General features: G+C 34.5%; 1 pseudogene; it reads left to right on the top strand.

Moving 5' to 3' along the window:
- Window positions 1–1,310: 1,310 nt before the first annotated feature.
- The window catches only part of LOC149533238 (G-type lectin S-receptor-like serine/threonine-protein kinase LECRK2), a 57,865-nt pseudogene continuing 44,961 nt past the window's right edge, over window positions 1,311–14,214 (top strand).

Here is a 14,214-nt window from a genome sequence, read left to right as displayed (position 1 = left end):
ATAGGGGACAGAAAGAGGGTCCCTGAAACCCTCTTTGCTGGAGATTATCCCAAGTAAGACACTTATTTTGTGCAACCAACCATAGAAAAAAAATTACATTTCGGCCAAGAAAATTTATTCCAGACCTTCCTCCACCAGGGAACCACCTAAACTACATTACATTGGCTATCCAGCCGAGCATATCCCTAGGCCACACTGAACTTACCTTTTGGGCAAGGACCCTAAGCCAGGATGTCTTTGTCTTTAGAAGAGCTGTAAAGCCTAGCGGAGAGAAGATGCGCCAGTTCAGCCCGAATCTCTGAGGAGCCCCCTGTGGGCCAAATTTGTGGATCCTTCCAACTAGCCACCTCCATCAATCCACACCTTCAAACAGTCTTGAAGTGAGCTACCATGGTCCAACCTATAGAAGAAAAAACCTGAAACAGAGGCAAAAGGTGGGGAAAACTAGAGAGAATAGGAAGGTGGCCATCCCAAGAGTCCTGCTAGAATAACACACTTGACCCCTCATTATAGATCCAGAAAAGGCCATCCTTGATAAATAGAGCACCCCTTTTAAGGGTGTCCCAAATAAAGGACCCCTTACCATTAAGCTCAAGTCTAGGAATATCCTGGACCTCCACTCCTAAGAAATACTTATGGGTCAGAATCTTGGCCCAATCTCGATCTTGATTCTTGCACCATCTCCAATATAACTTTGCAGCAAGAGCTTTGACACCGAGAGCCATACATTTAAGGCCTAGACCCCCAACAAACTTAGGCAAACAAACTGTGTCCCAGTTGACTAAGCTCCATTTAGAGGATTGGAGATTGCCTAACCAAAGGAATTGTCATGAAAAAGCATCAAAATCTTTCAAAACTCCCACCAGAGGTGTTTGCACTAAACACCTGTATATAGGAAGAGCCTGAATCATAGTCTTGAGCAGGGTAACCCTCCCAGCAGATGAGAGCCACCTATGAGTCTAGTGACTCACTCTGCTAATAATATCAATCAGGAATTTCAAACCTTGAAACATTATCATTTAAGAGTAATATAAATAATTTATTAGGTACCCTTTAATTGAATTCTCTAATAATACCCTCCAAAATATAATAAAATCTTAGAATAACAAATTAACTCTAACCATAACCAAACTCTCAACTTTAAAGTTATCTTATACTTATATGCAAATTAATCTAGGTCTAGATGTGTTACAGATTATGTAGGTCCATGATGTGTGATGTATGTTTAATTACATGTGTATAATTTTTAATGTTAAAAATAAAAAAGTATGTACAACAAACAATTTAGCTCTTCATACATTTTTACAGATATGGCTTCACATGATATGCTTGATGCGGCTTCTAGTGCGACACCTAATGTAGTTCCTACTGTGGCTCCTACTACGACACAGGTTGATGCGGTTCCTGTTGCAACACCTAATGCAGATCCTGATATGGCTCCTTGTGCAGCTCGTGGTGGAGCTCGTGCTACAGCTTCTGGTGGGGCTCCTCGTGTACCTCGACGTAGGGCTCGTCATGCAGCTCATGTTTTAGCTCCTGGTGCGGCTCATGTTCTAGGTCAGGCTGCACCTGCAGCTCCTCCTGGAGGTCCTATTGCACCACCTCCACGCATCGATATTGATGCATTATTTGCATTTTTAGAGCATGAGGTTGCTAGACTGCAACACTCTATATTGAGCTCTGATGATGGTGTTTATAGAGACATATGTACTACGATATGTAGGAGTTTATAGGATTTGACAGCTCGATTTAGAGGTCACCATTCATTTACTCCTGCCATATTAGCTTCCATATCTAGGGAGCTTAGGGCTGAGGTTTCAGGAGATTCATCATTTGATGACGTCAAGAGGGTAGCCCCTAAAGATGTCATCCAGAGAGAGTTATTTCCAGCTTATGAGGGGACACAGGGTAGGGTGAGAGGCTACAGAGTCACACGATGTAGAGACCCTATTATTGCTAGCATGATCTATCCACGATTTTTAGCTGTATATGGTCGTTATCCTAATAACGACCAAATACCCCTTTATTTTGCACAGCAATTGTATGCTGAGTTCCGTATAGGGCTCAATGTCAACTACTTGGATATTCCTGATTAATTACGGACAGGGGCGTGGTCGGGTGGCAGATCGTGACCAGTACTGCAGTGTAGATCATCTGCCACCTGCAGATCTTAGACAGTTTGTTGGACCGAGGATGCCTCCTATGATTCCTACACATGCACCTATTGCAGATTCATTGCTTCCCAAAGGGAAGCAATTGACACTATTGGGCACATTGCATCTGCGGCAGCTAGTATCACATTAGATTCTATTGGTCGTTATCTTCATAGTCGACGTCCTTGTCCACTTGGTTGACCATCTTCACAGGAATCTAGTAGCACTTCAGGTGCCTCCTCTGATGATGCATATAGAGCTGCTAGGCTACCACTGCCAGGCGATATTCATGGTCTTTTAGGACAGCAGGCACATATGGATATGTCACTGTATTTTTTGGAGGATATGTTGCACTTTATTAGCTATATTTCTGATACATAGAGGATTCCAGTACACACGGTGATGGATGTTGTTAGACAGCATCAGAGCCCCAACACAGTTCCACAGACACAGGTTGCCACACCAGTGATAGATGATACACCTATGCGTAGCTCACAGCATTCGGCACCAGACTCATGACACTCTACAGATGACTCAAGCATACAAGTTGGAGATGTCCATACCATAGCTGAGGGCCTTGATGATTTTGGTGAGCAGTTGCGAGGCCTATCTGATATTGATACTAGTTCGACCCTGGGTCTTTCATCATACATGGACCTATTATTTGGACCTGGTAGCACTAATTCTACACCAGATTTACTCAGCCAGTTACACAATCCACTTCACTCAGATTTACTAGCAGTTGGACATGGAGTTTCAGGCTTAGGTGCATCAGTAGATGATATGATGGAGTCTGCTGATCATCCTCCACCTCCGGAGACCTAGGTACATATATAATTTATTTTTAATTTTAAATATATATGAAATTAAAAAATATGTTTATTTATTGAAAAATTTAGTTCAGATATATATGCAGATATTTAATTTAATCTTTAACTCGTAATAAATCATGTAGGCACAGGTTGCTGAGCACATGGTTACACATACTGTTGGTTCAGGGCATCATATACATGAGAGAGATGATTCTATTGAGGCACCTGGTAGTGCTCAAGTACTTGAGTTTTAAATAGTTTGTTTAAAGTTATTTAAATATTTTGAAAACTAGATATATATCTATATATATATATATATGCAAATTTGTATTTAATTTGAATGTATATGTACATGATGCACGTATGTATATATATGTTTTAAAGATAGAACTCTAACACATGTATGTATATATGTATGTATATATGTATGTATATATGTATATATATTTGCAGGGCTTGGTTGATGCGCCTCGGCGAGAGGATGTACAGGAGACTCGATCAGAGGGTCGTTCTATTTGTATGTGTCTTGAGGGGTCCTTCTAGTAGTAGATCAGATTTATATATTTTTTGATGCATATATATTGGAGGTCCAGTTTACATGTACACATGTGTATTTCAGTTCCTTGATGACATCCATGTACTTTCACTTTTTATTTGATTATTGAGTATTTCAATGTTAGATACCATCACATGTACGTATATATGACTTTTTATATTTTGCTACATACGTATATTTATTCGAGATTTACAGTTTGCATTTCAGATACATAGAGATATATTAGATCTGTAGATGTTTATTCTTGAGACGTGTATATGTGTACAAGTTGATAAATGAATTTAAATTATTAAATTCATCCATGGTACAAATAATTTAAATTATTAAATTATATAATTTTTTAATAAACTAAATTTGATAATTAAGAACTTATGATCATACAATTAAAAATATATTTAATTCAAGATGAAATTCAATAGTTTGAAAAAAAGTTGATATTTAAGAATTGTAACATAGATAATGAAATTGTGTAAGTTCGAAATTGTAACATAGATAATGAAAGTATTGAAGTATAAAAAATACATAGAGGGTACTATGCAAGACAAGCAAGCAATGTTTGAATTATGTGATGCAATCCCTAATTTGTGTCCCAATGAACTAATTGGTTTTGGAGTTCCTGGGAAACCTATTGGCGATTTCAAGCAGAACCTCTCCCCCCATGACTATTTAGGAAGCACTTCTGCAAATAAAAAAGTATTGGCCTTCATGGGATCTGACAAAAAAAAAAATTCCATAGACTCAAGATGATGTGGCACTGTCCTTATTGATCAACTGAGAGTTATGATTCAGAATGCACGAGGGCAACTGCAAGATAGTGCACAGAAATATATACTTCAAAAGTGTGAAGAGTGGAATTTGGTATGGGTGGGGCCAAGTGACCTCGTCCCTCTAGAGCTCCATGAGATAGAGCTTATATTAAAATTTGATAGAGATCACACTCGTAGAACTTCTTGTCTAACTGACCGCTTGTGTTGTTTGGGTAATTCATTCCAAACAGATACAGTTGCATATAATTTATCAGTCTTGAAAGCATTATATCCTGATGCCGTCAGAGTACTTTCTCTATTTTTTGGTATTGGTGGAGCAGAAGTTGCTCTTCATCGATTTGGAATACATTTAAGTTGTGTTGTATCTGTTTTAAATTATGAGTTTCCTCGCATTGTGATGGAAGTGAGAGAAATAATGCATTCAAAAGCCTCAGCTAGTAATTTTTCCTGATCAATGTGTAGGCTCATTTTTTTTGTAAATAACTCAACCTTAATAAACTACCTAAAAAATAGAAAATTGATTTTAACCAGAACAGAATGTTCTCTACTGATTTTAAATTGTCAAATCAAAGGATTACATACCCTAACTAAGAATAGTAATTTTTTTCATTTTCAAATTAATTTTATAAAGGTTTACAATCATAAAATACTTTTTTTTTAACGAGAGTTCAATTTTTAGTCGTCCAACGAATTTTTTTGAACCGACTCTAAAGTGGTTTTTCATGGAAGTTTATCGTAATAATAATGTTTCTGATCTTCTTTAACAGATGGTTTTTAATTATAACTTTTGGAGGACCTCCGTGGGCTTAGAAAGTATGCGTTTTGTTTTACAATGATACAAAATCACCATATTTATTGTTTGCAACTACTTGAATTTCCTTGGAACTTTTTAAGGTGAAGTATTATTAAATTCATCCATGGTACAATTATTTAAATTATTAAATTATATAATTTTTTAATAAATTAATGAAAATAAAGAACTTATGATCATACAATTAATCTAAACATATTTAATTCAAGATGAAATTCAATAGTTTGAAAAGAAGTTGATATTTAAGAATTGTAACATAGATAATGAAATTATGTAAGTTCGAACTAACTTCTAGTCTATTTATATCGAGTTGTTAAATTATTAAATTCATCCATAGTACAATTAATATTATAGTTTTTTAAATAAACTAATGATAACTGAAACTCAGATATTCAGATTAAAAACACAATTTCACCAAAGTTGATATTCACAATTTCACCATAGTATGTAATTGAAAACACATTTCACCAAAGTTGATATTCAAATTATTATAAAATAAATCTCAAAGGTCTAATCAACCATGATGTACACTTATAACATGCAATATTTTTTCATGATCTTCACTGTCTAGTCTCCACTTGCGACGTGCACGCTTAAGTTTGACTGGATGCAGACAAAGCCCTGTAGCAACGACCAGGTGGCTATATTGTAAAACTTTGTTGTCAGGTTGATAATCAACAAAGTGTATTCCATATTGGACTATTTTCTCTTGCTTCAAATATGTCCCCTCTATCACAACAGAACCTGTACCACAAATTTAAGTGTTTTAAAATTTGACAGATATGAAGTTACCTAAATATATTTATTTATTTAAATATATATGTGCATGTACATATGTATATGTATAATTTACCTATGGGGAACAACGTTCCATCACTTTCTTCAGGGTCATATAACTTTGTCCTCTCTGCAGTACATTGCAATAAATAATAACTGACACATTCATGATTTCCAGGGTTAGCAATCATTGCAAAGACATCTCCTACATAACAAGTATACATGAATGCATGTGTACAATATATATAAGACAGTTGAAATCGATAATTAAATAAAAACTTGAGATTAATTTTTATGATACTCACCCACTTTTACCAATCCAGAGATATGATTATAATCATCAAAAATCAATGGAATATCATCAAAATTTTCATCTTCTTTATCAAATTTATCGGTAACATCAAGTGGTATCGAAATCCATGCACCTGTATATCCATGTGTTTGATTGATGCATTCTTCATAGTTTTCATCAATGCAACTGTCACAAAAACATGAGTATTCTCTTATCTTCAATGTCCAATTGCAATTATCTGTACTCATGACTAAATGTAAAGAACGTGTCTTTTCTATCCTCTTGCAACCATGCATGTTTTTTCTATTGACACCTGAAAGTTCGTTAAATTGAAAATATAGAAAAATTAAATTTAAACTTCAACGAATTCAAAAATAAAACTTAACAATAAAATTTTATAATTTAATCGTGCATAAAAGTTAAATAGACATACACATCCATAGCTGTTATCTCCCATAAGACTCTATATGGTGTCTGTCGACTCATTGTTGATGATGTCCTGATCTCATCTAATGCAAAATGAGTCTTACACCATTCAACAACATCATGTGCATCATTTACACGAACTCCCTAATAATTCATTTGATATTTTTGCAAAGCACGTTTGATGCAAGCTCCAACATCATCATGTTCACCTTTTCCATGACCACTCTCAAAGAAATTCCATATGTATTTTATATTCTCATTGCAATGATATCTACACAATGCATAAAATGGTCTAGATGATTTAAACTGCACGGCACATCCATCAGACCAAACATAATGTTTATCAACATTTATGTTTCTTTCTTTCAAATAAGAAAAGAACGTATTGAAGCAATGTTCTACATAGTAAATGTCATGTTCTTTATCATCACTTATATAAAAATGATATTCCTTTATAATTACTCGTGCTTGAACTATACTTTGAACACCATCCAAATCTAATTGTGCATGTCTATAAAAAACATGTACCATAATAGTGACCTTCTTATTAAAGTAATAATCTGATTGAATTGCTTTCTGATGAACAAATGAATAGTTTTCTACAAAATCAACAACTGATACAATTGTTCCAAGTGGAAAATTATCTCTCAGAGTTTGAAACTGCTGTGCTTGCCACTTTGCAAAAAATGCATGACAAATATAAGGTTGAATCAATTTCTTAAATCTGTCCATAAATGTTAGAATAGGCAACTCCTCTTCAACATATTCCAACCTTTTTGTTTCTTTCCCCAACTTTGTTTCATTCTTGACATACTTGTAACTTTTGCAATTCAATATTTTTGTTACATCAATATTTTCAGTTTTCAAAGGAAATGGAGCCAATTCACCACATGTTTCACATAATCCTTTGATGCAATTTATTTGACCAGCTGGATCATCTATGTTGTCACACAAAATGGATGATATAAACTCACTTCTCCTACTAGGAGGAGCAACATGAAAACCATATGTGTCTTCTACAAATTTTTGAAATACCTGATAGTGGAGATCAAACTCAATATGATGATGACAACAACACGTTTCAAACACTTTGTTTGACCTCACAAAGTATGGCTTCAATTTTTCAAACAATGTTTGCCCAACTTTTACATTAGGATGTTGACTACAAAACGACACATATAACTCATGCTGTGTTGTGTCCAACCAATGTTTTGTATGATGTTCATATTGACCAAGTGTAATCCTATGTCTGATAAAATCTCTACTATTTGATGAAGGACGAGTGTTATCAATCCAAAATGATATGATTAATTTTTTTAATAACTCTTCAATCCTATCAGAACGAGGTGCTCTACACATGATTGCCCAATTTCCCTCCATAGTACTGTCATCCACAATTAATCTTCTCTTAACATATTCTCTCATTGTTTTCCTACTAAAACCCATTTCAGACGAAATTGAAGATATTTGTCTATTTTGGGTCATATTCTTACTTACAACAGACATCAACATAACTTTTCTTGCTGCAAACTTATCTTTAGTTCAAGAGTGTTTTCCTATGTTTCTCAAACCTTGTTTAACATTTTCAATCAAATCAATTTGCATGTTAGAAAATCTTCTCTTTTTTGATGTTGTGTTTACACCTAACAATTTCAATGCCTCTTGCAACTTTTTTTGTGTAAGCAAAAGTGAAAGCAACTAAGCTGATTCAAGTGTTTCAGTATTATCAAATCGAGTCATAATTTCTCTTATCTTCTTCTTCATTGACCTTCTCTTAGACAAACTTAATGGTTGAACACTAGCTGCAAGTTTTCTCAATTTATCTACATCCATTTTAAGTAAATGATCTAAATTCTTATGAGAAATACCATACTTTATAGATTGGACAATATTTAAGAGTTCATCCATACTAGTTCCTGCACCTGATCTCGACCCTTCTCTAATTTTTGTTACTGGAATTTCTACAGGGACCGATCTTGAACCTTCTCCAACATCCATTATTTGAGATTCAACAAGGAAAGATTCTGACCCTTCTCTAACTTCTGTTATTTGAACCTCTGTAGGGACTGATCTTGAACCTTCTTCAACATTCATTGTTTGAGATTCCGTAGGGAGTGTTCCTGACCTCTCTCCCATAGGCACTACTTGTACTTCTGTTGAGCCTTCTTCAACATTTCCTTCACCTTGTTTAATTCGATGATAACGTGCCACAGTTTTCTGAATATTTCTTTGTTCTGCTTCATCAGATCTTTTCCTTGCATATTTGTTTTTCCTTCCTCTCTTGTTTCCCATTATAAAATCAAAAAAATAAAATTTATCCCTTGCCTCAAGATAAATTTCGTGCAGTAACCAGATAAAAAAATCACTATACGAATTTGTCTGTCGCTGTCAGTACTTTTAAATTATTTGACAGAAATCAATAGAATTCAGTCATCTGCAATAAGACATAAATATTTTTCATTATATGACTAAAATTTGTGAGTCGCATTCTTTACAAGTAGCAAAGCACCAAATCCTTCTTAAGCCATCATTGAATCACAAACAAATAACATGGTATGAATACTATAATGTTTGTCCTAAAAAATAAATTTTCCTTTCTTATAAAATATATAATTTTTTTGTCTCTTTAATTTTTTCGTTCTTATTGTAGGACTAGAAAAACGGGTTAAATGCATAATATACTATGAGAAATTACAAAACTCAATCAACATACATTAACACCCACTAGTCTACCATGAAAACCAAACTAATCAAAAAAAGTAAACACAAGGTTAGAAACCCCCTCTTTTATTTGTAGCTCCCATGTCCTTCTTTTTTCTGCAAATGATGTAGCTCTAAAGTTTCTTAAAATGCAAATTTTGAGTGTTTTGAGTGATTTAGAGTGTTTCTTAAGGTCTTGGGATGCAATGCAAGGTGTGGAAGTTCAGATTAGGGTTTTGGAACCTAGAATGAAACACCTAATTACCAAGTGCACCCTAAAACTACCAAGTGCACCCTAAAACTACCAACTGCGCCCATGAAGTGTGTAGTTGGTAAAACAGGGTTGCGATTGATAAAAGAGGTCAAAACTTGATAATTAAGATGTGGGTATGCAAGATATGAGTGTTTTTTATATTTTTAAGTGTTTAGGGATGTTATGCAATGTGAGGAAATGTTAAATGACCTAGGGTTTTGATATGCAAAGTACAAATTTCCTAGGGATGTTATGCAAGTGCAAATGCAAGGTGTCGTTTTGAAGGTATGTAAGATGAAGATTATGATGTGCAAAATGAAGGTTAGGGTTATGTTTTGGACTTGGTAAGGATGTTAAAGGTAGGTGTACGCAAAGTGGACTATGCAAGGGATGGTTTCCTAGGGTTGATAATGACATTTAGGCTATGCAAAATGAGGATAGGTGATCAAGAAGAAAAGTTGGTTGATGGACAATTTGATAGGGTTTGAAAAATGCAATATGAGGGGGATATACCACTAGGGTAAGTCAAAAATGACATTTAGAAATATGATTATGCTAATGATAGCTTGGTATACATAAGGTTTTTTGAACTTAGGTGAAATCTTTACAAGGTATTAACCTAAGAGCTTAACGTTATGACAATAGACTTTGGATCTTGATCAAAAAAATGACAAAAAAAGATAAGATCAAAATGAAAAAGCCAAATCTACCTTGACATAGGTAGCAGTTGGAAAGCTGGGCTGAAACTAAGGCAATTCTAAGAGCTATGTTTTCCAGATTTTTTGTTGAGAAATGGGTCAAACTTTACTAGTGCCTCTATAGAGATGGAGAAAAGGCCCAATTGGTGAAGGGATTGAGAATAAAAGGAAGAGATAAAAAAAGATAGTGAGAATGAAATATATAACTAAGAGAAGGTAGAGAGGGAGATATAGGGATAGAGATGGATAAAGGGAGAGATGGAGAAGAAATATGGATATAGAGAAGAGGTTTATGTGGAGAAAAAAATGGATAGGTGATGAGAGAAGTGAAAGGGGTAGACAAAGATGGAGGGATGAATATAAAAATGAGACACAAGTAAATAGTGTTTGTGTGTGTGTGGGAGAGGGAGAGAGTAGTGAGGGAGAGACACATTGAAGGAGATAATTCGAAATGAATGCTCAAAATGCTGTGTAGGAAATCCAAAATGATGGTTAAAGTAGTCAAGATGAGGGTTGGGTATGCAAAGATGCAAGATGGAAGATGCAAAGTGATAATTTTTGAGGTGAAATGCAAAGGATGCAAGCTTAAATGCTAATGATTGAAATGTGAATATGAGGGATACTAAAAAGGTGCTATATGAAGTCTATATGATGCAAGTATGAGGCTCAAACTATGAAGAATGCAAGTGGATGCTATGCAAGAGTGAAATCTATGTTTTTCCAAGCACATTTAGGGGCACAAGTTTCTATGTTTTCCAAGGTTTGAATGTATTGAACCAAAGTTTGTAATGTTTTGACAATGTTTGATATTTTAACAAGGTTTTACAAATTTTCAAGGTGTAAATTTGAATGTTGGCTTTTATCTTGATTATGTTTTACACACACGCAAGACACATTAAGACAAGAATAGATGTTGTTAAAACTGAACAATTACACCACAACCTAGGCTTTAGGACTGTATCCACTGAATTCCTACTTGAACCAAAGTTCAGCCGTGCTTATCCAGAGCGGACAACTTAGGACCTTGGCACCACAAGCTCCCCCTTACAGTGCACTCACTTCTCGGGGCTACCAAGATCCGCTTCCCAAGGGGCATGACTTCCTAAGGGGCTGTTGTCTCTACTAAGGACCACGAGAATGTAGGATGTCTTCACGGGCATGGGTGACCCCTTGAGCCAGTGGATAGAAAGGATTTTGGCCACTAAAACGTGGTTTTTAGTAAGGGCATTCCGTTCAACAAGTGAGTGATAAACTTCCTCAGAAGGTCTCCCAGCCCCAAGAACTGGGGTTTGACGCACCACAAGGATACTAGAGGAGAGCTATCACTCAGCAATACCGCCGACACGACTTTCACCATAATCGAGTTTTATATAGTGGCTGGAACGTTGACCTAGCTTTTGGCCTGTTACCGCTCTGAGGTCGTCCCTTGGCATACCCAATATCGAGTATCTTGGTCCAAGGCATACCTCCTATAGAAGTTACATGGATTTCTCTTACACCCAAGATCCACGAATAGCAAGGGGAGAGGATACGTCCAATGCAACTCCTAGGGATTTAAACACTGTAAATACGCTAGGCAAAAAATAAAAAGTTCATTTTAAGCACCAAACGAAGTGTTATTTAATCTAATAAATCCACACACATGGTTTTGACAAACACACAATGGTCTTCGACAACGTCCTACAAAGCAAACATTAGTAGTTTGTTATGATCATGTCTTCATCCCACAATTGCCACATGCTGCAAGGAGACCATTAGTAACACAAAATCATCTAATCTATGTTCTAGAAGGAAATGAAAACCTTAGATTATTTCTTTATAGAAATTGAGAATTCATAAAGAGTTATGACACATTTATTTTTATCAAATGAATTTGATTTGAAAATAAAATAAAATATTTTTTATTAATTCAAGTTATAAATTAAAAAATTCAACTAAATGTGAACGAAGATAAGAAATATTGATGAAAGCGTGAACGAAGATAGGAAGAATATTAATTTGCAAATATTGAGAAATCTCTCACCTGCCTTTGATTTATCTGTGGACAAAATTCGTGACAAAGACAGGCCTGCAATGCACTATCAGGTTGATACTAAATACGGAGATTGATGGCACAAAATGACGTCTATAATGAAAATTTGCAATCAATGATTGAAATGTGAGACATGGTGGGTTTTGTTTTGCAGATAGAATGATGTTTCATGCATGTAGGTGCAGGGCCCAATTTTTATAATTTTTTGGCTTTTTCGATTGTTCGCACGAACATGAAATTTTTAGCTATGTTCGCGCGAACATAGCCAGATATTTTTTTGGCCATCGTGAAAGTGCAACGAACATGTTCGCCTGAACATGTGTTCATGCGAATATGCATAATATGTTCGCTCGAACACAGTGTTCAAGCGAACGCTCAAAATTAGGAAAATTTGAACTCATTTTTCATAATTTTTTTAATTTTTTGCCCTTTTGATTCCCATAATTGTAGGAGAATGATCTCCTACTATAAAATAAAAATGGTCAAAATGTGCTGCTCAGAGCAAGCTTTTCAATGACTATAATTTTAATACATATTTTAGTCGTTAAGACTTTCAAATATGAGTTTAACTCATTATAGGTTCATTACCGGTTCATTACTGATTGAACATCAACCGACTTCAACACTTCGGGAAAATTAGTAAATTAGGTCAATTTTTTTTTGAAAAATATGTAGGCACTAGCTTATTGAGATACCTTACTATTCAAAAAAAAAATTTAGGTTTATGATAAATTGACTTCAAATATTCTATGTCAAACGGAACATATGTCTAAATTACGATTCGTATCACTTCAAAACTTTATAAACTATACAATATTCAACAAAAATAAATCAAACCAAATGCAAACACTGGATATTGATGTTACAAATCCAACCCCAAAAGAATTACTTCATTATCATTTCTAGAAAAAAAGTTATGTGTGTCAAACAGACTGTCACTCTTTAAAATATTGAATTTTATTATGTACCACTTTTCAGAGGAGATAAAAAAAATTGACATAAATATTATTATTTTTTAGATTAAAAAATATAGTTACAAAGTAGGAACAAAGTATTCAAAATCACTAGTTTATGTCATCTTGAAATTATTTATAGTTTTGGAGATATAGTCACTTGAACATGACGTTTGTTGCAAAAATATTGATTTCAGTGTCAAAATTGGTCAAAAAGTGGAACCCATTATTGTGGGATCACCCAGAATGTAAAACTAGGAAGGAACCTCTACAGATTTGAGTTGATTTGCTTAAACATTATGATGAAATTTTTTTTATTGGGTTGATGATAGCATTGAACAATCATAGTTCAAAATAAGTAAAAGAGAGAGTCTAAAACTAGGAAAGAACTATAGATTTGAGTAGATTTCCTTAGGCATTATGATTAAATTTTTTTTGTTAATAATAGAATTGAATATAGTTTGTGGTTTAAAATTCTTGTCTAAAGTTCCTTTTGAATATCTTTAATTTACCAATGAAAACTTCTGACCACTTTAGAGTCTAGACACCCTTCAAAGCCTGAAGCTTTAGCTCTAAACACAAAAGATTACACCAAAAGTTGTGTGATCCAGTTTCACAAAATCATGAAATCCACAATATCCTAGTTTAGTAACCCATGAAGTTATATAAGAGCTTTCAACAAAATTATCAACAAATATAAGAATATCTTCTTTGATTGTATCAAAAACATCATGAGAACATGATTTTCCATTTCAACAACCATGCAACTAGCACTCTAATGCTTGCAATTCACATTATCACCACCTTTGGAAAAAATTGTAGATCTTATTCTCTTGGAAGTTCTGAGTGAACTGTAAACTCTTCTCTTGAGATTTGATGTGGACATTATCATCCTCTATTATCACCACCCATCCCAATTAGATTTTTAGGTCTCATTGAATAAGCAAAAATTGAATTACCTTTATTAAATGATCTTTTGTTTTG

This window comes from Cupressus sempervirens, chromosome 10 (assembly GCF_028749045.1).
Source record: "Cupressus sempervirens isolate cs-2001-9-10 chromosome 10, ASM2874904v1, whole genome shotgun sequence".
Taxonomy (NCBI): domain Eukaryota; kingdom Viridiplantae; phylum Streptophyta; class Pinopsida; order Cupressales; family Cupressaceae; genus Cupressus; species Cupressus sempervirens.
Note: the sequence above shows the minus strand (reverse complement) of the source record. Positions and strands in the feature narration are given on the sequence as shown.